Below are 25,443 nucleotides of genomic sequence, written 5' to 3' on the forward strand. Positions count from 1 at the left end.
TGATTTTCAAACAGTTGGGGATTTTCTTGTTATCTTTTTGTTATTGATTTTAGCTCAGAGAACATACTCTGTAGGATTTCAGTTCTTTGGGTTATGTCAAGACTTGTTTTATGGCCCTACAAATGATTGATTTTGATAAATGTAAAAATTTGATAAACTTAGAGAAACATGTGGGTCTGAGAGTTGTGGGGTGCAACATTCTTTGTGAGTTAATTACGTCAAGTCTGTATATTGTAGTATCCAAATCTTGGATATTTTTGCGATTTTTTCCCCTATTTGTTCTGTCAGTTACTGAGAGGCATATTATTAAATCTTCCATCATGACTCTGGAGTGTCTATTTATTTTTTAATTCTGCCAAGGTTTGCTTCATCCTTTTGAAGTTGTACTACGAGGTACAATTAAATACAGAATTGCTGTGGCCTCCTGGTGGACTGAATCTTTACCATTATTAGTCTCTCGTAATCTTCTTGCCTCAAAGTCTACTTTGACATTAGTTCAGCTCTACCAGTTTCCTTATATTTATATTGATATGACATATCTTTTTCCTTCCTTTGCTTGATCTTCTTGTATCCTGATATTTAAAGTGTGTCTTTTATAATTTCTGTCTTTTGATAGACCTTTTAGGACCACTTGCGTTTCATATGATTATTGAGAGAGTGGGTTTAACTTTACCGTCTTATGTTTCTTATTTTCTTTTCTTCCATCTGTTCTGTATTCCTTTTTCTCCTTTTTCTTGTCTTCTTGTGGACAAATCAAGTATTTTATTTTTTTCATTTAATTCTTTAAAAAAGAGTTTATTCATTTATTTGAGAGAGAGAGAGAGAGCATGAGAGAGAGAGAGAGAGAGAACACAGAAGGGGGAGTGGCAGGGAGAGGGAGAAGCAGACTTCCCACTGAGCAGGGAGCTGGATGTGGGGCTCGATTCCAGGACCCTGAGATCATGACTCAAGTCAAAGGCAGATGCTTAACTGGCTGAGCTGCTTAGGTGCCCCAAATCAAGTATTTTAAAATTTTTATTAAAGTGAAATTTATATAACATAAAATTAGCCATTTTAAAGCAAACAATTTAGTACATTCACAGTGTCATGCAATCACCATCTCTCTATGATTCTAAAACATTTTCATCACCTCCAGAGGAAATCCCTCACCCACTAAGCAGTCACTTCCCATTTACCTCTCCCCTCCTCCCTGGGAACCTCAAATGTGCATTCTGTCTCCATAGATTATACATAAATCAAATATTTTTATCATTCCACTTCCTCTTCTATTATCTTGTTATTATTTATTCTTAACTTGGTTGCCTCTGAGATTACAACACACATCCATGACTTACTACATTTCATTTTAAATTAGAACTTTTATAGCTTTCAGGGCAAGCCAACTGTTTTAGATACATTCCAATTTTTGTCTCCTCAACCATGTGTAGCTGCTGAGAGCTAATAAGGTTAGCTCACTAAACTCTTAGGTTCCTCTTTCTGCTTGGCTCCTTATCTGCTTGCTGTGAACAAACTATGAATTAGCAAGAACGTTGTGGGGCAAAGTGATCAACTCAACCACTTCTGTTGGTTGCCTTCTCTCTGAGATCCTGTGTCCTCAAGCCTGCCTGCCAAGGTCTCTCTCCAGCTAACTTGCTTCCTTCCTTCCTTCCTTCCTTCCTCCCTCCCTTCCTCCCTTCCTTCCTTTCTTTCTTTTTGTATCTTGTCTAACTTTTTGAGATGTTCTCAGTGGGAGAGTTGGTCTGCAACAAGTTACCCTGCCTTTATCAGGAACAGAAATCTGGCTCCCTGACTATAGCAAGGAAGCAGAGGTCTGGAGGGGAAGTGGTTGTCTAGTTTTGTACTGCTGATTAAGGGAGAGCTGGGGCGCCTGGGTGGCTGAGTTTTTGAGCGTCTGCCTTTGGCTTAGGTCGTGTTTCCAGTGGCCTGGGATTTAGTCCTGCATCAGGCTCCCAGTGGGGGCCTGCTTCTTCCTCTGCCTATGTCTCTGCCTTTCTCTCTGTGTCTCTCATGAATGAGTAAATAAATAAATAAATAACTTTAAAAAAAATAAGGGAGAGCTGGAATTAGAACTCAGGTCTCCTGATATCCATCCCAGTGTTGTTTCTATCACAGTATGTTGGGCAACAAGGTGATCTTAGTCTATTAAACACTCACCCAAGCCAACAGTCACTCATTAAATATTTTTGAGGGACCAGCTCTGTGCCAAACATTGGGCAAGTAAGTGTGTCTTTTTTTTTTTTTTTTTTTTTTCTGTTTTCAATATATTCTCTTTGTCTTGGTTGGTTTTCAGAAACTTAATTATGATGTGTGTGGTCATGGTTTTCTTTGTATTTACTCTGCTCAGAGATCATATACCTTCCTAAATATATAACTTGAGATTTTTCAGTAGCTTTAGAAAATTCTCAATCATTATGTCTTCAGATATGTCATCTGCTTCATGCTTTTCTCCTTCTTGTTTGGAGATGTATTACATGTATGTAATATCTTTAAGAATTATACAACCTTGGTGAGAAGTGAGAAGGATCAGGCAAGTATATTATATAAGAAGTACATTTAGCTGCCTGTTGCAGAGACACAGAATAATAGTGGCTTAAATAAATGCTTTATTTCTCTTTTATTTAACAGGTTGGAGTAGGCATCCCAGTTTGGTGTGGTGGTTCTGTCAACTTGATCTGCATGAACCAATATGGCTTTTACTACATCTTTGCTCCAACTAGATGGCTGGAAAAAATGGGTAAGAAGACTATATAACACCTATCTTCAGAGTTTCTCCCTTGAGGTTGTCTACCTCACTTTCTTTTACATCTCACTGAGTGGAATTCAGTCAGTTGGCCATAAATAACTGCCAAGGAGGCAGGGAAATGTAATTTTTATTCTGGGTGGTCAGTTCTTATGCTAATATTTAGGTCTATTTCTATGGGAGAAAAGGAGATCCTAAATGTTGGAGGACAATTGGTAGCCTCTTCCACAGTGATTTATAATACAAGGCAACAGGTGCCAAGCTAAGGCCTCAGAGGAAGAAGTTGGAAAATGTATCACAAAAGAAGTAACATCTGACTGGGCATTGAAGGGTGAATAAGAGTTCACTGAGGGAAAAAATGATCAAATGACACTGCAGGCAGGGATACTGGCAGAAGCACTTAACCCCTGAGAGCAAAGCCCACGTATCTTCTTTCATCTTTCTAACCCCAGGGCCTGGTACACGATAGCCTACTGTATGGTTGTGGTCAAATAGAATCAATTGTGGGAGCAGAAGGAGAGGGAGGCTTTCGCTCTGGCGACTGGAGGCCCTAGTGGAAGTAGAGAGTTGTAAGTATGATGGTGGGGATGGGAAAGAATTCAGGCTGCTATAGATGTATTGACATTGAAGGTGAAACAAGCATGCTAAGTTGAAGTTGTTCCACAGACACTTGGGGGACAAGCTTGAGGAGCAGTGGGGACTGGAGTTGTGGGTGTGGGAGCTGTCCTTGCGAGGGTGACAACCGAGGCTTTTCCAGGGGCTACTTGCTTCTTGGGAGAAAACGCATTGAGAATAAAAAGTCTGGGCCAGAAATGAATTTCTATAGTTGAGGGAGAGAATGAAGAAGCAGAAAGGGCTGCTGTGCAGGGCAGGCTGTCCTTGAGAGTTTTTGGAGGCCTCTTTCCCCTCTGACTCTTCTAGGTTTCTCCACTCCCCTGGACCTGGCCAACCTCCCTTCCTGAGACTTGTTCTTTCCTTAGTCCTCACTAGCTTTCAATTAATGACTAATTCAATTTCCTGTTCATTAAACTTTTATTAGATAATTACATCTCATCCATAAAAGGATTAGAGGCAGCATTCAGCTTAATTGTTATTATATAAGTAATCCATACTCACTGGTAAAAATATCAGAAAATAGGGGCGCCTGGGTGGCTCAGTCAGTTAAGTGTCTGCCTTTGGCTCAGGTCATGATCCCAGGGTTCTGGGATTGAGCCCTGCATCTAGCTCTCCTCTCAGTAGGGAGCCTGCTTCTCCCTCTCTCTCTTCTTCTCCCTCTCCTAGCTTGTTAGGATCCCTCTACCTAGCTTGTTAACATTTGGTACATATGTGCCCAGATTTATCTATACTCTCTCCCTCCCAAATAATATTAATATCAACAATTGCTAATATTAATGAACCCTATGTACTAGTCACTATTATGTTGGATATCTGTATTACATTGTTTAAACCTCATAGCAATCTCTAACTTAGTTATTATTATCCTAATATTATAGGTAAGGAAACTGAGGTGCAGAGGTTTGAAATATACCCAGAGTGTGTTATTCTTTGTTTGTTTGTTTTTGAATGTAGTTGACACACGTTACATTGGTTTTAGGTGTACAACTTAGTGATTTGACAAGTTTTACATTATGCTGTGTTGATCACAAGTATACTTACTATCTGTCTTATTACATCACTATTACAGTATCATTTGCTGTATGCCTTATTTTCTGCTTTTTATTCCCATGATTTACTCATTCTTTAACTAGATGCCTATATCCACCACTCCTCTTCACCCATTTTGCCCAACCTTCCATGCTCTTTCCCACTGGTAACCATTAGTTTGCTCTTTGTATTTATAGTTCTTATTCTGCTTTTTTGTTTATTCATTTTTTAGATTCCATTTATGAGTTTAACTGCATGGTATTTGTCTTTCTCAATCTGACTTATTTCACTTAGCATTATACCCTCTGGGTCCATCCGTGTTGTCTCAAATGGCACGATCTCATCTTTTTTATAGCTGTGTAATATTCCACTGTCCATGTGTGTGCGTGCGCGTGTGTGCATGCACGTATGCACACATTTTCCTCATCCAGTTGCCTACTGGTGAACATTTAGGTTGCTTCCATGTCTTGGCTATTGTAAATAATGCTGTAATAAATATTGGGGTGCATATATCTTTTCCAGTTAGTGTTTTCATTTTCCATGAGTAAATACTCAATAATGGAATTATTGGGTCATATGGCATTTCTACTTTTATTTTTTTGAGGAACCTCCATACTGTTTTCCACAGTGGCTGTACCAATTGACATTCCCACCAATAACACATGAGGATTCCTTTTCCTCCACATCCTTACCAACATTGGTATGTCTTCTTGATTTCAGCTATTCTAATAGGCATGAGGTGATATCTCATTGTGTTTTTTTTTTCTCATTGTGGTTTTGACTTGTATTTCCCTGATAATTAGTTATCATCATGTGTCTGTTGGCCATCTGTATGTCTTCTTGGGAAAAATATCTATTCAGGTCCTCTGCCTATTTTTTAATCAGATTGTTTGGTTTTTTTTTGTTTGTTTTTTTTTTGCTGTTGAGTTGTATAAGTACTTTATATATTTTGGATATTAACCCGTTTTCAGATATACTATTTGCAAATATCTTCTCCTACTCCCTAGGTTGTCTTTTTGTTTTGTTGATGGTTTCCTTTGCTGTGCAAAACCTTTTTACTTTGATGTAGTCCCAATAGTTTGTTTTTACTTTTGTTTCTCTTGCCTTAGGAGACAGATCTAGAAAAACGTTGCTATGGCTGATGTCAGAGAAATTACCACTTGTGATCTCTTCTATGTGATCTCTTTATGGTTTCAGGTCTCACGTTTAGGTCTTTCACCCATTTTGAGTTTATTTTTGGGTATGGAGCAACAAAGTGGTCCAGTTTCATTCTTTTGCAACTTAGCTGGCCAGCTTTTCTACCACTGTTTGTTGAAGAGATGGTCTTTTTTCCCCATTGTATATTCTTGCCTCCTTTGTTATAATTAATTGCACATATAAATGTGGGTTTATTTCTGGGTTCTCTATCCTATTACTTTGATCTATGTGTCTGACTAGTGTATTATTCTATCTTGTACTCATGCCAGTTTGTTTTTTAACCTCTGATTATGAAAAATTTTCAAATTTATAGAAAAGTAGAGGGAGTAGAGTGGTGGAGTCCTGTGCAGGCAACACCCAGCTTCAATAGCCATCCATCTGTCTGTTTGGTTTTATCCATTCCCTTAGCCAGCTCCACCTCAATTATTCTAAAGTGAATCCCAGACATCACACCATTTCATCCACTTTCAGCTGTCCAAGTGAGCACCAGCTGTCCAAGTGAGCAACTCCCTAACATCATCCACTTTCTATCACTGTTCTAATCTCATAAATCTTTCCTTGCAGTTTGTTTGAATCAGGACCACACATGCTCCTTCATAGTGTTGGGGCTGGAATTCACACCCCAGACTGGTCTGGCCCCAAACCCATGCTCTTTTTACACACCAAATTTACATTATGAAATGAAAAATCTATATAGTTTATCCTACATTTAACTTGAATGTATGTATATATACAATTTATTAGGTTTAAGGTATTGATGAAGGCAATAATTCATAATTTCTCTTCACTAAGGAACTGGTGGAAAACCTTCTCTACCATCTGCCAAATTTCTCTTCTTATGTCCTGTAGGCTTTTTGATCTCTAAAGAGTTTTCTACTCTATTTTTGTTTCACAATGTATTATTCTCAGATTGTTATTTCCTTATACAAAGAGCTTTGTTATTATTTTAATTCATCCATCCATTCATCCCACAAATTGAGTACCTGTTATTTGCCAGAGACTGTGATCAACAGATATAGGTACCATTCTTATGAGCTTATAGTCTGTGTAAGAGAGACAAACAAAAAGAAAATGGACAAATAATTAAAATAATTTAAAGCTGTGATAAATACCATGTAAAAGCAGGAAGGAGTGAATGTGGAGAATGATAGTGAAAACTACTGTCAAAAGCTTTTAGAAAATGATTTGCTTTTTCTTACTCACTGTTGTTTTTAAGTGCATCATCCATTATTGGTATTTAAAAGAGATGACATCCTTAAATATGCTTTTTTGCTAACTGCTTCTTGCTGCTTGATATCTATTCATCTCCAGTAGCTTTCTTTTCTTTATTTGTCATGTTGCAGTTTTCCTCCTATGCCTCCTTAACTCTTAGGTCATTCTTTTCAGATGCTGTAGTTCTATCAATGAAAATGTTTAAAAATTGAGTTGGTATATATATTTATTGAAAATATGTAAATGATAGGATACCTGGATGGCTCAGTGCTTGATCATCTGCCTTTGGCTCAGGGCATGATCCAGGGTCCTGGGATCGAGTCCTTCTCCCTCTGCCTATGTCTCTGCCTTTGTCTCTGTGTCTCTCATGAATAAATAAATAAAATATTTTTTAAAAAAGAAAATATTTAAATGGTATAAAGGTTTATATATGAACTAAAGTCCCTATCAACCCACACTCCTTCCATTCTCAATCTTCAAATATAAGCTCTAATGGCATATTAGAAGGTTTCCCTCCATCTTTCCCTATGTATTTGAGGTGAGGTATAATAGATTGGAGAATGGGACCAGCTCAGGCAGATGTGTGGGATGGAGAGAGTCTGTAGGCCAGCCTTATTATGAGAACCCTCCCTCTTGAGCATCCAGAGTCTTCAATGGTTATGACACTTCAGGGCACTGTGAGCTTCATTTGTTTAGGCACTTACTATTCTTTGAGAAATTTACCTTTTGAGCTACACACAGCTTAGATATCACTTACCACTTGGCAATTTTGGGAGATCCCCAGGGATCCCTGTGGGAAATGATTGTGATAGGGATTTAAAGTAGCGGTAAGGGATCCCTGGGTGGTGCCCCGGTTTAGCGCCTGCCTTTGGCCCAGGGCGCGGTCCTGGAGACCCAGGATCGAGTCCCATGTTGGGCTCCCGGTGCATGGAGCCTGCTTCTCCCTCTGCCTGTGTCTCTGCCTCTCTCTCTCTCTGTGTGTGTGACTATCATAAATAAAAATTTAAAAAAATAAAGTAGAGGTAAAAAGTTTCCTTTTAAAGTGTATTTATTTTTAGAAAAACAGAATCAACAACAGTGAAGATGGTACTAGAATATAATAAAAATCATGCTAGTGTTACCCTAAGAGTGGGAGTTTGGGAAACAGGTACCCACCTCAATCAGAGTCTACATCGCCCCCCATCAACTCTATTCCCTTTTATTTTACCCATTGCCTAGAGATCTCTACCACTGTTCTTTTTGCTCCCCAGAGGCCTTAGTCCCTATTAGTCCCAGTTCTAGCTCCCTCTCTGCTCCTGCAATCATGTCAATACTGACCAGATCTTGGAGCTCCTTTTCCTAAAGGAATTTACATTGGTGTGTTAATGGATGTTGTGTCCAATTTAATCACGTCATTAAAAAGTATTTTATTTATTTATTTGAGAAGGAGAGGGAGAGAGAATCTGAGGCAGACTCTGCACTGAGCACAGAGCCAATGTGGGGCTCAATCCCACAACTACATTTCATATGGCATTTCAAATGACCTTGAATAACCAAAAGAATCAGTTTTCAGAGAGAAGAAAACTGAAGGCCTCACACTTCCCAATTTCAAAATATATTATAAAACTGTATTAATCAAAACAATATGGTATTGGCAGAAAGATTAACACTGAGACCGATGGAAAAGAATACAGATCCCAGAAATAAACTGTTGCAGATATGGCCAAATGATCTCCAAGTGTGCCAAGACTACATACTGGGGAAAGGATAGTCTTTTCAACAAATGGCGGTGGGAAAACTGGATAATCACATGCAAAAGGATGAAAATGGACTCTTATTTTATATCATATACAGAAATTAACTCAAAGTGGGTTAAAGATCTAAATGTAAGACTTGAGACTAAAACTTTTAGAAGAAGACACAGGGAAAGCTTCATGAAATTGGAATTGGCAGTGATTTCTTGGATATAAAACCAAAAGCACAGGTAACCAAAGCAAAAATAGACAAATGGGATGACATCAAATTTAAAAGCTTCCATGTGGCAAAGGAAGCAATGAACGAAGTGAAAGTCAACCTATAGAATGGGAGAAAATATTTGCAAAACACATACCTGATAAGGCGTTAATACCCAAAATATATAAGGAACTCTTCCAACTTAACAGCAATAACAAACAAAAAATGGGCAAAGGACTTGAATAGACATCTCTTTAAAAAAGATACATGAATGGCCAACAAACATGAAAAGAAACTCACATCACTAATGATCAGGGAAATGCAATTCAAAACCACAGTGTGATATCACCTCACACCATTAGGATGGCCACTATCAAAAGAACAAGTGTTGCTGAGGGTGTGGAGAAACTGGAAGCCCTGTGCACTGTTGGTGGGAATGCAAAATGGTGCTATGAAAAACTTTATAAAGATTTCTCAAAAAACTAAATATAGAACTATCATGTGATCCAGCAATCTCATTTCTATGCATATATCCAAAAGAATTGAGGGATGCCTGGGTGGCTCAGTCAGTTAAGCATTCAACTCTTGGTCTCAGCGCAGGTCATGATCTCAGGGTCCTGAAATTGAGCCCCACCTCGGGCTCCATACTCAGTGTGGAGTCTCCTCCTCTGTGACTCCTCCTGCTTGCTCTCAGGAGAGATCTCTCTCTTATCTAAATAAAATCTTAAGAAAAAAAGAATTGAAAACAGAAACTCAAAGAGATGCTAGCACACCTATGTTCATTGCAGCATTATTCGCAACTGTGAAGATGTGGAAGCAACCTAAATGTCCAGCAGTGGTATGAGCACACACACGCACACACACACAGTGGAGTATTATTCAGCTTGAAGAAGGAAATCCTATCATATGCTACAAAGTAGATGAACCTGGAAGACATTACTCTAAGTGAGAATCAGCCAATCACAAAAACGACAAATACTGCCTGATTCCACATATAAGAGGTGTCTAAAGTAGTCAAACTCTTAAAAACAGAAAGTGTAGAATGGTGGTTGCCAGGGACTGGGGAGAAGAGGAAGTGAAGATTGTTGACTAGATATAGAGCTTCAGTCACGCAGATGAAACAGTTCTAGGGATCTGTTGTACAACAATATGCGTATAGTTAACAATACTGTACACTTCACTTAGAAATTGTTAAGGGAGGGGTTGCCTGGGTGGCTCAGTTGGTTGAATGTTTGCCTTCGGCTCAGGTCATGATCCCAGGGTCCTGGGATTGAGCCCTGAGTTGAGCTCCCTGCTCAGTGGGGAGCCCGCTTCTCCTTCTCTCTCTGTAGCCCCCCTGCTCGTGCTCTCTCTTTCTCTCTCTATCTCTTGCTCGCTTACTCTCTGCCTCTCAAAAAGATAAGTAATATCTTTTAAAAATTGTTAAGGGGTAGATTTATATTATGTGTGTTTTCTAAATCTTTTTTCTTTTTTCTTTTTTTTTTGTTTTCTAAATCTTAATAATAATAATATAAAAATCCGTCCTTGCCAAGTAGCATGATTCATAAGAGCCCAAACTGAAACTACCTAAATGTCTGTCAGAAGGAGGGTGGATAAATAAAATGTACCCTAGTTTCACAATGGAATACTATACAACAATGAGAATAAAGAACTGCAACTGCAAGAAATAGTGTGGGCAAAACTCATACACATAATGATGAGCAAAGAAGCCAGACATACGGGGATCCCTGGGTAGCTCAACGGTTTAGCGCCTGCCTTCCGCCCAGGCTGTGATCCTGGAGTCCTGGGATTGAATCCTACGTTGGGCTCCTTGCATGGAGCCTGCTTCTCCCTCTGCCTGTGTCTCTGCCTCTCTTTCTCTCTCAATCTCTCTGTGTCTCTCATGAATAAATGAATTTTTAAAATCTTAAAAAAAAAGTTTTAAAAATTATTCTTTAAAAAAAGCCCTTCCCACTATTATGTGTATCATGTGGTCAAAGCTCCTTTTGGTGCCAGCAGAATGAGGAAGGATTTTTATCTTAAGTCACAGAAAGAGGGATGCCTGGGTGGCTCAGCAGTTGGGCATCTGCCTTCATCTCAGATTGTGATCCTGGGATCCGGGATCGAGTTCTGCATCGGGCTCCCTGTGAGGAGCCTGCTTCTCCCTCTGCCTGTGTCTCTGTCTCCCTCAGTCTGTGTCTCTCATGAATAAATAAATAAGTCTTTAAAAAAAAAAAGCCACAGAAGGAGGGAGAGGAAGCTGAATCAGGAGAAAGAAGGGGATCTGGAGGAGCAGGGCCCAGAGGAGAAAGCTGAAGCGCACCGCTGGTTAGAGACCTGCTTTTGGGAGGGGTTCGTTCACCGTGATGAGGCAGGCAACGAGGTCCAGGAAGTCCCCATGAGAAGTGATCCTGATTGGCCTTTGTGGAGCCCGTGCCCACCATGGCTCCTCCACGCCATCTTCCTCATCCTTGCAGTACCCCCTTTCCCAAGTGGGGCTGAGGTCCAGGTGTATCAGCCCAGGGATTAGAAGGCCAGTAAGGAAGCATCCCCAAGCCAGAAGCACAAGTGAAGGGCTCAACTGGCCCACATTGTGTTCCAGGGAGCCTCGGGGTGGTTCTTCCTATGAGATTTGAAGAAATATTTGCAGCTTCTGTAGGCATTCCCATTGTTCTTTTCACCACAGGCTCTTGTGGCCTGGCAGCGATAGCAGCCCAGGGGCCACTGTGAGGAAGGCAAGGCTGTGCTGATGGGGGAAGAGTTGGGAGCTGGCTGGGCCAGGTGTGATCTCGGAAGCAGAGATGTTTGGGTTTCAGAAGGCAAGGAGTACGTGAGCTGCAGCCTGGAGGGAAGCAAAAATAGGGATTTCAGGGTGGACAGGGGAAGAGCAGGCGGGGAGGCCCTCTGGAGAGCTGATCTGGGGAGCAGGCTGAGGCTGGAATGATTTCCACCCCTAAGAGTGAGCAGAGGGCTCAGTGGAGTACTGTTGTTGGCTTACGCTCCTGAAGTGTGTAGTACTTATGTCTCCTTGTGCTTTTGTTCTTTAAAAAAATTTTTAATATTATGAAATACACACATACACACATAACGTTAAGCCAACCATAGAGACCCTTCCTGTTTGCCACACTGGATTTAGAACTCCCTGCCTCTCCCTTTAGAGAAAGAAAACAGTAAGTCAAAGCCCTACCACCCCCTTCCTCTCTCCCAGGAGTGTCCAATCTACAGAACTCAGCGCTTGTCCTTGCTGTGCATGGTTTCAAACATTCCCTGCATCCTCTGCTGGGACTCTGATGGGTATGCCTGTAATCAGAGTCCTTGGCACTGTAGAGAGAGTGATGGCTTGCATTCACAGGGACAGAGGCATGAGGTTCTGGGAAGGGGAGGTTGCTGGACAAGGAAGCTGTGGGAAATGAGGAGGAAGTGAAGGGGCCTGAGGGCTGGTGCTGGGTCAGGTGAGAGCTGCAGAAGAGCTGCAGGTGGTGAGTCTGCAAGGGAAGTGCTGTGAGCTGTGTGGTTGACCACTCCTTGTGAGCCCATAGCTATCATCAGAAGAACTGCAAAGGCAGTGAATTGCTGTGTGTAATTAATTTCTCGTGGAACACAGTGGGCCCTGTGGTGCGCATGTGCTGGCTGGTGTGGGTGGTATGGCAGGGTGGGAAGGGACACCACTAGCTTCTGGTTACTCCCAAAATGCTGGTTTGAGCATAGGCATGTGTGCATCTGGCTTCTCTCCTTCCTTTTCTGTTTTTCAAAAAGCTGGGTCTGAAATGTCAAGGGCAGAGAATTGCATGTGTTTGTAATAATTAGACAATTATGAATTATTCCATTTCCTCGATCCAACAACACCCACCCAACTCTGTATCAGGCCCCGGGGGGTGTGCAGTGATTACCTGTGCCATGTTCCTCACTCTGAGGGGTTCACAGGCCTGTGTCACTCAGTGAGAGGCCTGCTATGGGGAAAGGGACCCAGGCTAGTGCTGAAGGACCACAGAGGTGTCATGGGTTTCTGTAGATGGAGCAGGGAAGAGCTTCACAAAGCAGAGGCACTGAGAGTGGAGAGAGGTCTCTGGTAGTCAGCAGGAGTGGGGGCAAGAGGGGTAAAGTGCATGGGGAGGAGGTGAGCGGGATGGGCAGTGAGGCCACATTGCACACACACAGCTTGAAGAGCATGCTAAGATCTGTGAAGGTTTCCTGTGGGCAAAGGGAGACAGGATTTCTGAAGTGATGTTATTCAGTGGAGTTCAAGAAGAAAATCAAGACTGGATAGAGTCAAGTGAAGGTCAACTGCATGAGCAACCAGACAAGACCACAGGCGGTTGTCCAGAGCAGCAGCTGCCACATGGCATGTTTACCGAGGGCTCCCTGTGCACCAAGCATGGTGCTGAGTTCTGTGCTTATACCCTCTCATTCGCTTCTCTGCAGAACTGGCTGCTCTTCTAGCCATGCGGTAGATGAGGGAACGGGCTTGGAGAGGTGTGGTAACCTGCCTGAGTTGCCACATGGCAAGTGGCAGAACCAGAATCCTGTCAGGGCTGTTCTGACCTCACATCCTGCCCTAAACTTCTCTGTCACTCTAATCAGACTTCCTGAGAGCCCAGCCACCACTGAAGGGGAACATTCCCCAGTCTCCTGTAGGGTCGACAAGGTCATAAATGCCACCAAGGTCGTAAGACCAACATATACTCCAGATCTCTCTGGAGTATATGTTCCCTCAAATCATAAGGCCCTTTAGTCACCATTACAGGAGAATGCTTTCCGTGTATCCAGGACAAGGTGGAGGCTGAGGCAGGGCTGGGAATGGCTGGGTGGGGTGTAGGAGGGTGGATGTTTGGGAAAACTGCTCAACTGAGGGTTCCTTCCTGAATCAGAAGGGGAGAGCTTATGCATGGGAACCACCCGCAGATGTGCCTTGTCACTGAAAGGTACCATGAGCAGGTGAGGGGGCAGGGGTGGGGAGCCATCAGCACCCCTGGGGGAGCCTGTCTGGTGTCAGGGCCAGGAGGGAGCAGCTTTAGTGATAGTGCTGGTGGACTCTCCTCTGTGTCTCCGACTCATAGGGGCCTCTACAGGCTCTCTAGTGGCAGTGTGGTGCAGTGCCATCGCAGGCCTCAGCAACCTGAGAAATCTTCAAGGGTCCATGAACAGGAATGCCTGGATTTTACCACTTAATCAGCCTTCCCCACCTAATCAGCCTATGACCAGGGGTCATAGCAACTCTGTCATAGTTCCCTCTTCCCTCAAGGATTTCTGAGCATTTGGGGGTTATCTGATGTGACTCCAGGCCTCTACTACTCTAAAAAGAGCATCCTTCTGCTGTGTTCCTTCCCTTCCCACTGATGCCCAGTTTGTCCTATGAGCTGGAACCCCAACTGTGTACACAGTCTAAGTATTTTCTCATAAAGCTCCTCAGTGCCATATACAGTGGGGGATAAACTAAATGCTCAGACACTTCATCTAACACCACACGAGAGGTCCAAATTTGAGTGTTGTCCCAGCTGGAACCCCTGATTCAGAGGAAGGAAGGCAAGGAGGGCGGGCAGGATACAACATTTGTTGAGCATCTGCTATAATGGTAGGACTCTCCTAGGCATCTTAGGCATCTCATCTCATTTCATTCCACCCTTGAGGTAAATATTACTTCTGAGGCTTAGAGGTTTCTATGATGTAACAGAGTTTGCAGAACTGGCCAGGTCTATCTGGCCTAGAAGCTCCTTCCATCATATCCTTCTTTTCCACCCCTCCTCTGCATGTTGTAGAGAAGAAAGTACTTGCCAGAAATATGGTCACATACAGTTTCTGAGCCAAAACAGACATTTGGGGAGCTCTCTACCAGGAGACATTAGTTGTCACCACTCTACATATCCCTTCTCTGAGCCTTTGGTCTCTTCTTTGTAAAGTGGGGGAGTTGTTATGCTCAACTCTGAGGTTCTTCCAGTGGTGACGTGACATCCGACTCCACAGAGGGTGCAAAGACAAAGAAGCTTGCTGGACTTGTTCCTCTTTAGGACTGTGAGACATGTTTTGTAGCTCTGCAGTCCCTTGCCCTTATCAAGGATGGTTAGGAGACCCTAAAAATATGCCATTCACACATGGCGGTGCCGTGTGCCATGCATGAGCAGCTGGACACTGGAGGGGTTTCCCAGGTGGACCTGGGCTGCTTCCCTAAAAAGAGCAGCTGGCAGTGGTGGCTGGAGAGTTTGGTCTTATTTTATGTTTAAAGGAACATGTTTTCTTCTCTCCGTTTTATATATATCTAGCTTTACAGTGGGAAAGAAATAGGAAATAGCAAAGACAAATATATATGATATAATTCTGATTGGCAAAAGATTGGCTCTTTTCTAAGAAGACTTGGCTGCCCCTGACCAGCTGTGAGACTGTGGATAAGTTATTTCATCTCTCTGGGCCTCAGCTTCCTTGTTTGTTTGGAAGGGGCCTGGATTAAGTAGTGGGAAGTCTGGCAATCCTTGGCTTTATGAATAGAATGGTAAAATTGAGTTAACAGTAGGGCTAGCTTCATGGGCATGTGACCTGTGACCTATGCTTGGGTTAATACTCTGCTGTCACTGTCTTTTAAAAAAATTTTTAATTTAAATCAACTTAATTAACATTTAATGTATTGTTGGTTTCAGAAGTAGAGTTCAGTGATTCATCAGTCTTATATAACACTCAGTGCTCATTATGCCACATGCCCTCCTTAATGCCCATCACCAAGGTACCCCTACCCCCATCCTCCTCCCCTCTAGCAACCCTCAGTTTGTTTCCTATGAAACAAACTCTTATGGTTTGTCTCCCTCTCTGATTTTGTTTTGTTTTATTTTTCCCTCTCTTCTGTTATGATCCTCAGTCTTGTTTCTTAATTCCACAGATGAGTGAGATCGTATGATATTTGTCTTTCTCTGATTGACTTATTTTGCTTTCTTCTGTCACTGTCTTGAAAATCATAATATTTTTGAGCAAAGGGCCTCACATTCTAATTTTGCATCAGGCCCTGCAGATGATGTAGCCAGTCTTGGCTTGCTGCACCAGTCCTCTGCTCTGAGGGACTAGAGGATGAGTGAATGCCAGCCTTTGGCCAAGCTGTGAGGTGGGAACATTTGCCCTTGACCCCTTCATCCAGCCTTTCTGAGTCCTCTTCTGTTGTGTTGGAACTATGGTTTCCTGCAGATTCTGGGTGCATCTTTGGGGCTTGCCATCACGTCCTGCATATGCCTATGCTCTACCCCCCTAGCACCAACACTTGCTCCAAATCCTTTCAGTGAACCCAGCTCTTGGCTTGCCAATGGTTGGGCCTTTGTGAACATCTGTTGACTAAGTGGTTGACTAAATGTGTAATTGACTAGTGCCTGAGTGAAAGCAACTTAGCAGAATGTCCCAGCAGGAGGGGCACTGGTCTAGGAATTAGATCTGGGCTCTGCTCACTTTGTTCCCTGGGCCTCCTTATTCTGAGGAGTAGGAGATGGGCATGGGGAGATAACTGGAGCTGTCTGCTAGCTCTGCCACCCTGAGACAGGTCTAGCTGGCACCTGTAAAATAATGTCATCAGGCCCAGGTGGCACCTAGACCTGTCCTGGAAGAATTTGTCCCCTCATCTGACCAAGTAACCAGAGGCCACACGTGTTCTCCTGTGGTAGACCTCTGGGGGACCCACACTTTAGAGGGGGAGTAGGGCTTAAGGAGGAGATAAATGTGGTATAGAGATGAGAGCAAGTCCCTAAATTCTATTTTAAAGTCAATTTGCAAAAGCAGAGACTTGGAGAATACCCACACTTCCCCCAAAGAAACACCTAGCTTGTGAGAGACAGGAAATGTGTATCTAAAATTCCATTTTGCAAAGATGGGATTTGGCCTGGCCTCCTGGCCTCTACTCTCGGGGGCTGGAAGCTGAGTGGATGTTCCTCAGTGGCACCAAGCAGGCTGGGCAGACACAGTTTTGATTGGCTGTTTACTTATAATATCAATCACTTAACTGTTGAGGTTTTAAAGTGAAGTCAGAAAGCAGTTACTAGCAAAACCATCTCCTTTATTCTGAAGGGATTATTTATGGAAATTGTTGCTTTTAAGTATATTGATAATATCTCCTTATGATAGGACCTGAGCCATGGCTTACCCCTGGGGAGGAGCTAGCTATCAATTCCTTTGGGTTTCCTTTACTTGTGAAAAAGTTCTTCCAAACTTCCAGTCATTCCCTTGACCTCTGGGAGAAAAAAGATCTGTTTCCTACAGAGTTTGGACTGAGAAGTGGCTACGCTAGGGGAAGCAGAGCTGTTTCTGAGTTCCCTCTGGGTTAAGGCTGTAGACATTTGAAAGTCGAGGCAGAGATATCATAAGAAGCAGTGGACTGGTTGTCTACCCTGAGACCCCTGGAAAGGCGTTGCCATGGTGAATTGACCATCATCCAAGTTTTGATCCCTGCCTTGCAGGCTTGGACATATGTCCTCCTCGCTGTCTCGGCACTGATCAGTCCACTCGGGCTAGCAGGGTTTGCAGGAGACTGACTCCAAGCCTGAATGTCAATGTGCTGATTGGAAATAAGAAATTGTAATGGCCAGATGGACACACATTCAGGCATTTTCTCTCTGTAATGAGGCTGAGGCACACAGAAAAGCAAATGAGAACCAAAATGTCTCTGGCTGAGTAGGAGTAGGGAGAAAGAGGAGTTCTAGAATGTGGGTTTCATTTAATAGCACCAGATTCTAACAGTCCTACACACCCATCTCCCCAGGAGGGAAGAGTCCTATCAGGTGGAACAGAGCTTGGGAGGCACTGAGAGGTTTCTTTTCCCAGCATAGTGGGAGAGCTCTGCCAGTGATGACCTCTACAGGGCTTCCATGGCTGATCAACTTCCTTCTGAGTGACAAGGTCTTTCTTAAACTATGGTGATGCCTTCAGATCTTGTTTGAAGGGGAATAGCTCAGTTTCTCTGAGCTATCTGTTGCAGATCAGGTTCTCTGGAAATTAGATTCTGAGACAGAGATTTGTGTGCTGCGGAGTGCTCTGGGGATGGACCATATTGTGGAGTGAAGTATTTGAAAGAGGAAATTGGGTAGTGATGTAGATGTGATAAAAGTCTCAGCCAATTCCACTGGGGGCTCTGGAGCTGGGATAATCCTTCCAAGTTGTTCTGTATCAAGCTGGGGGGCCCCAGCTTTGTTCCCTGCTTCCTTTACTGGCACGAGGTCATGACTTTGCACGAGGCAGCTCTCTTCAGCTGAGAGAGAGTCATGGAGAAAAACTCCTCTGAGCCATCAGCTGCCAGCACTCCTGCAGCCATCAATGAGCAATCGATACCTCATTCCTACAACTTACACCAGTTTGGTCCTCACTGTGACTTGTATGAGCCTTGCTCCCAGAGCCTGATTAACAATGACTGCTATTCTCCACACAGCCCCAGCCATATCAGTGCAGTGGCATGTGAAATGAGAGTCAGAAGTGGCTGCATGGGATTTCATTCATTTGAAATCTTGTTATTAGTTTTATTGCCTTGGGAAACCTCAGGGATGATAAATCCACATGGTGGGGATGAACATATGGCCATCACATCCAGTGATACATTTAGAATCTGGGTCATTGTCATACTAGCCATGTACTTCCTCTCTGATCATGCAGAAGGACTGCCTTCCCTGACCCTTATACTTTTCCATTCATCTGTGCCTTCCCACCTACAGCTCCCTCTGGCCAGGTTGCTGTCTGCCTCACTTACCCCCACTTCTACCTGATAGACTGGAGTTTTCAGGGACCAGCGTGAATGTAACCTTCCCTTGGAAACCTCCCCTGCCAGCTCTCCCAACTACCCAGAAGAATTTCTCGCACCCTCTCTGGACCCAGAATGCCTATTATCCCAGCCCAGGGCAGCTCTCTCCACACTTGTCTGCTAGTCTGTCTGCCTCCTGCTGAGATCCTGAAGGCCAGGACGGGACTTATTTACCTGTGTATCTGAGTGCAGAGCAAGACAGTCTATGGATAAGCTGATGGGTGAAGAAGGGACCTGGGAAGACTTTGAGTCAGGAATGCAGGAGAGAAGTCAGGCTGAAGAGGAGGCATGGTGCATGGAACTGGAAAGAGTTGATGTCGGGAAGCCCAGCAAGGAAGCTACTCATCCTTCTCAACCTGAACTACCCAGTTTTTACCTGAAACCTTCTGTAAATAGGTCTTGTACCAGGTCCACAGGTGGAAATGCCACATCTCTGTATCTCATGCTCAGACCCATAGCTGCATATACTGACAGTCTGTGCCCAGTCATATGCACTCAATAAATAAAGGAATCCAGAATTCAGGGAGGAATCCAGAATTCAGGGATAAAGACCACGATTGGGGTATGGAAGTAGGAAGGAAAGGATTAATTAAAAAATATTTTGAAAACACCTGAATGATAAGCTGTCATAGCTGGAGAAGTAGCACAATATTTAGGTGAAAACAAGGTTAGAAGGCCAGAAAAATCAAGTAATTCACGTTTGGATGTACAGTGTAATCAGCTCAAATGGCTCACATGCTGGATACAAATATTTAAGTCAACAGAGCAGCACTGTGGTTAAGAGAAATGTGAAAATGATACTAGAAAGCAGAAGAGGAGCATGACACACAGTTTAGGTGAGGGGATGTGTTCCATTTGTGATGTTTCACTCCAAATGCTACAAGCAGTTTCTCAGGATCTTTTAAATACGATGTGTTTCTAATCAGAAATGACAATTGTGGGTCAGTCTGCCAAGACTGTTGTAGCCTCTCAGTGGCTGTCACATGAAGTCACCCGTGCAATGTATGGTTAGGGGCTTCATGCACCAACTCTAAATGTTGTGTCACATTTAGAAATGTCCACCCGGTGGCGACAGAGACTCACTTGCCTCCCTCGAGGCCCTGCTTTTTGAGATGCAAAATTAGCCTCACATTCCAGCTCTATGAAACACATTACTCTATAAAAAAACAAAGCAGAACTTCATTTATGAAACAGTGGAAAATTTGCCAAAGATATATCTAAATATATATCTAAAAACCATTGAGAAAAAAATATATGAAGAAATCTAATGATCTTTTTTCTTTAACTAGGCAGTATCCAGCCTGACTTCCTTTAAGAATTCATAACTCAAGGGGTTCTAGTAGGTGCTTCTCAGAGTCCTTTTGGTCTCAGCTTCTCTCCTATGATATTGTGGAGTTATTTCTGCTTTTTCCTGAGGTTTGAAAGAAACTGCACTATTTGTCTCTTTCCTCCTACATAGATTTTTACAGAAAGCAGAGGCAAAGCCTTGCTCTACCAGTTACTTGATTAACCATTTAAAGACATAAGGCTTTTTAAGCTACGCGAACAGAAGCACTTACTCTGTAGGGCTTGAGCAAGCCATCAAAACTCTCTGATCTCAGATTTCTCACCTAAAATGAGGGTTATCATAAAATCTTCTTGGGGCTGTTTTGAGATTGACTAAGAAGAGGACATGAGACACTCTGAAAATTGCAAATCTCTGTACCTATGTTGGAGATCAATAGATCTCTTTTTAAAATCCACTGCTTTTGAAGAGGAACCATTTTTTAAAATTTGTTTTTATTTTTTAAAGATTTTATTTATTTATTTATGAAAGACACAGAGAGAGAGAGAGGCAGAGACACAGGCAGAGGGAGAAGCAGGCTCCATGCAGGGAGCTGATGCGGGACTCGATCCCAGGTCTCCAGGATCACACCCTGGGCTGAAGGCAGTGCTAAACAGTTGAGCCACCTGGGCTGCCTGAAGAGGAACCATTTAGTTAATTTTAAAAAGCATGCTAGCTTTTTTTTTTTTAATTTTATTTATTTATTTATTTGAGAGAGAACACAAAAGAAAGCTAGAGCAGGGGAGGGGTAGATGGAAAGGAAGAAACAGACTTCCCACTGAGCAGTGAGCCTGACACGGGGCTCCATCCCAGGACCCTGAGATAGTGACCTGAGCTGAAGGCAGATGCCCAACCGACTGAGTCACCCAGGTGCTCCTCGAGGATTCTTTCTTTTTTTTTATATTTATTTTTTATTGGAGTTCAATTTGCCAACATCTAGCATAACACCCAGTGCTTATCCCATCAAGTGCCCCCCTCAGTGCCCGTCACCCAGTCACCCCCACCCCCCGCCCACCTTGCTTTCTACCACCCCTTGTTCATTTCCCAGAGTTAGGAGTCTCTCATGTTCTGTCTCCCTTTCTGATATTTCCCACTCATTTTTTCTCCTTTCCCCTTTATTCCCTTACACTATTTTTTATATTCCCCAAATGAATGAGACCATGTAATGTTTGTCCTTCCTGGAAGATTCTTTCAATAAAGTTGACACCTGTGGAACTGGAGTGTGGAGGATACACTCTACTGTTTCTCTGGAGTTTAGAGACTGGGCTTAGCTGCTATTCTCTTAGAAGTCAGTGCTGTGCCCCACATGCAGTCTGCCCAAAAGATGTGGCCATTGGCAGTTTAACTGGGAGGAGGCCATTAGGAAACCAGTGGTTTCCTGGAGCTGGTCATCACCATAATTAAAGAACGTTAAAATTCAGAAGTAAGTTTCCGCTTCTGTCTCTAGTGCAAAGCAGGCTATTAATCATCATCTCATCAACCTGGGGTGGTAACACTCAGTCTAGAGTCCAGAGCTGGCCTGGGAGGTGGATTCCTTTTCACGGCTGTGTCTGCCACTCATCATGGAAGTGTAGGAGTAAGGGTCAGAGCAGGAAGGAACTCATGCTGGTTGACCTGAGTGCCTGAGTTACATCTGGCCTGCATTTTGTTTTTTGTTTTCAAAAATTTGAGATAGCATTTGACAACTGGGAACTTTCATATGTTAAATGTAGACTTCTGGCTTCTCTCAAAAATTGGAAGTTACAGTAACATGAATCTTAATTCCCACACGGAAGCCATGGCTTGGTGTTGAGGGGCAGGTGCCCCTTTGGTGGGCAGGAGGTAGGCAGTTTGTCCCAGCCCCCACCCTTCCCTATTGCATTATCCTCAAGTCTGCCCCACTCATTTATGTCACCTGCCTGGCCTTTTTTTGGCTTATGATTTGTGACGTCTGAATTAGATGATGAAATGTTCTGGGAATGATGCATATTCATGTTAATTTTTTTCCTTTTTTTTTTTTTTTGTAAAGGCAGTGTGGTGACTGCAAAGCCCACATCCTAAGTGGATGTGTGGTTATGACTTTTGGAAAACACTGCAAAATCTTCTGTATTTCATTACTCAGTCTCCTTTCTCACTATCTCTTCACTTATATTAACTGAGGCTGATATAGTTAAGGTAAGCTGAAGCAGTCTTTTTTTTTTTTAATGATTTATCTATTGAATGAGTATCTATCTGTCCACACACACATTCAATGTATATAATTTACAAATATACATAAATGCCAGTGATAAATAGGTAATCCAAAAGCCAGAGTGCTGAATGTTCTATTTTATTTATCAAGACAAAAAGAGAGAACCACCTGAAGTTGCTGTGGGATACAGCCCTAGTTTCATTTGCTACTGTTGTGGTGGTTGATATAGAAAGAATAAAATCCTCTCCTCCCATTAAGTTATATAAGCTTAGAGAACATATGAACTATTTAACTATTTGTAAACATTTAACTATGTGTAAGCAGCAATCAGAAGACATGATGGGAGAAAAGATTCCATTTGCAATAATGACAAAATAGATAAAATACCCCCTAAATAAATTTAACCATACACATAGATTTATATGAAAAACACTTTTAAAATGCCATTTTAAGACACACAAAAAAGGGGAACACAAAGAAGGCTTACACAGGTTCTGTTATGTTTGAGCTTTCATACTTGTGAAGACTCAGGACCATAATGTCAGGTTTCCCTAATCCAGAAATATATATATATTTTTAAAGATTTTATTTATTTATCCATGAGAGACACACAGAGAGAGGGGCAAAGACATGGACAGAGGGAGAAGCAGGCTCCCCATGGGGAGCCCCATGTAGAACTTGATCCGGGTACCCCAGGATCACACCCTGAGTCAAAGGCAGATGCTACACCACTGAGCCACTCAGGTGTCAATATATTACTTTCTTGATAAAAATACAGAAATGCATATAAGCTGAATCTAATGTTCACATGAAAAATAAATAGATTCTTGGAGAGAAAAATTGGGTGGGGGGAGAAACAGTAATGAAGAGATACTAGTCCTACCAGATGTTAAAACATTATAAATCTACTAGAATTAAAATTTGGTGAAAAAACCCCCACATAACTAGATTGATAACATGAACTAGAAAGTCAAATGAAATAAATAAGGGAATTTAGCATATGTTAAAAGGGGCTTTGGTAAGGAAAAGAAAATTATTCGTTTAATGGTGTTGAGACAACTAGATCATTCTATGAGAAAGAAAGTTGGATTTCTAACTCACTTCTTACACCATATTAAATTCCAGATTGATCAAATATACAAACATAAAAAATTAAATCATAAAGTAGTATGTAAAAATATGAGATATTTAACTAATAATACCAGAATAGGGAAGTGTCGTCTAAGAAACACACACACACACACACACACACACACACACACCCAAAATTTGTAAATTCTACTACATAGAAACAATAAAAAGCTATGTACAAAAAAAGAATACTCAAAAAAATTAAAATGGAACTGGCAATAATGCCTGCAACTTTATGTAACTATAAAGGACTGACAATATTATTGTCTCCTATAATATTTTTTTATTTAAAGATTTTGTTTATTCATTCATGAGAGACAGAACGAGACAGAGACATCAGCAGAGGGAGAAGCAGGCTCTCTGCAGGGAACCTGGTGCGGGACTTGATCCCAGGACCCCAGGATTATAATCTGAGCCGAAGACAGATGCTCAGCCTCTGAGCCACTCAGGCACCCAATATTTTTTCCCTCACGATTATTTCAGTATATAAAAGTATACAGTATATAAAATATACTGTATATATTATACAGTATATTAAAAAGTGCAAGTAAATATGAAATGGACAAATAATAAAAAACGTTTATCAAAAAAGGAAATACAAATGATTCAAACATGAAAAGATGCTCAACTTGCATCTATAATAATAAAAATACAGTTAAAGGTATGATGAGGTATCTTTCTTCTAACCTATCAGATTAGCAAAGATGATCAAGATGGCACTTTCAAAGGTGAAAGTTTGTGAGATGAATGAATAAATTATAAACTTCCAAGAATTATTCTGTTTGGGCTTTGGACTTTTTGAAGAAATGGGGATGTCTGTGAAGTCAACTGGCATTTTAAAAAAGAGTTTGCAGCAATACCACAAAAGTAATTGTTGTAGGCCAAAAAAAAACAAACAAAAATCATCAGTGGATGCTAAAAGTCATGGACAAAAGAAAGCATGATTGAGAAATAGGATATTTATAAAGCCTCAAACTATGTCCCCGTAAGTTATTCATTCATTGCAAAGCGAGAAGTAATTTCACAATGGTGAGTTGGGGGCAGTCACCATCCTGTGAGGAAGCCCAAACTAGCCACACAGAGGATTCGAGGCTCCTGGTGACAGAACATGAGCAGCAGGTGTGTGAGTAAAGGAAGCTTTGGATAATTCTGGCTTTCAGCCTCCAAGTTTCCCGGCTGAGCCTCCAAAAGCATGGAGAGAAGACAAGCTGTCCGTAATGTTCCATGTCCAAATTCCTAACCCCCAGAATGCATGAGCATAATTTCATGATGGTTTAATGGTGCCGAGTTTGGGGGTGATTTGTTATGTAGCCTTAGTAATTGGAAAAGTGTGTCTGCCAAATTTCTCCACCACAGGGATCCCTGGGTGGCGCAGCGGTTTAGCGCCTGCCTTTGGCCCAGGGCGCGATCCTGGAGACCCGGGATCGGATCCCACGTCGGGCTCCCGATGCATGGGGCCTGCTTCTCCCTCTGCCTCTCTCTCTCTCTTTCTCTCTGTGTGTGACTATCATAAATAAATAAAAATTTAAAAAAAATAATTAAAAAAATTCACCACCATAGAGATACTATTTTCCCTTGATAAGTAATAAACTTACCACTTCCCCTTTGTTCAGGGAAATACTCTTTAAAGATATGTAAATATTCTATCAAACTTTTCCCCTTGTCAACTCATTTTAGCATTCATTGATGATTTTCTAATTCCATCATTCCTTCTATGTTTATTGGGTAGTGCTTTACTGTAAGGAAGAGCTTTATTTTTTCTCCTGCTTGTGTATGTATGTATGTATGTATAACAGTGTGGTCTCAAGGATTTTTATTTTATTTAGTGGAATATAATATGTGATGCACAAATTTTCCCAGATTTGGCCAGTGGAAGTTCTTTCAAGCTGATCCTGAGTACTTCTGGATTTTCTTTTTTTTTAATTTTTATTTATTTATGATAGTCAGAGAGAGAGAGAGAGAGAGAGAGAGGCAGAGACACAGGCAGAGGGAGAAGCAGGCTCCATGCACCGGGAGCCCGACGTGGGATTCGATCCCGGGTCTCCAGGATCGTGCCCTGGGCCAAAGGCAGGCGCCAAACCACTGCGCCACCCAGGGATCCCACTTCTGGATTTTCTAACTAGCGACTGAGTATCTCCTTTGTTTCTGGTATAATAAGATATCCCGGGTCCACTTTGTGCTTTTCATGCTCCAGTCCTGACATATAAGACTTTTCTCCAGGAAGACCTCGTTCATTTTAGTGGAGAATCAGAGAATTATTTAGGACCTCAGATGTAAGTGCTAAATGTGCTCACTGCTATAGGGGTGTCATTACTTCTAGGTGCTCTCAGTGGACAGAGCTAGGAAATACATTTATTGGGCGT

This window comes from Canis lupus, chromosome 32 (genome assembly GCF_048164855.1).
Source record: "Canis lupus baileyi chromosome 32, mCanLup2.hap1, whole genome shotgun sequence".
NCBI lineage: Eukaryota > Metazoa > Chordata > Mammalia > Carnivora > Canidae > Canis > Canis lupus.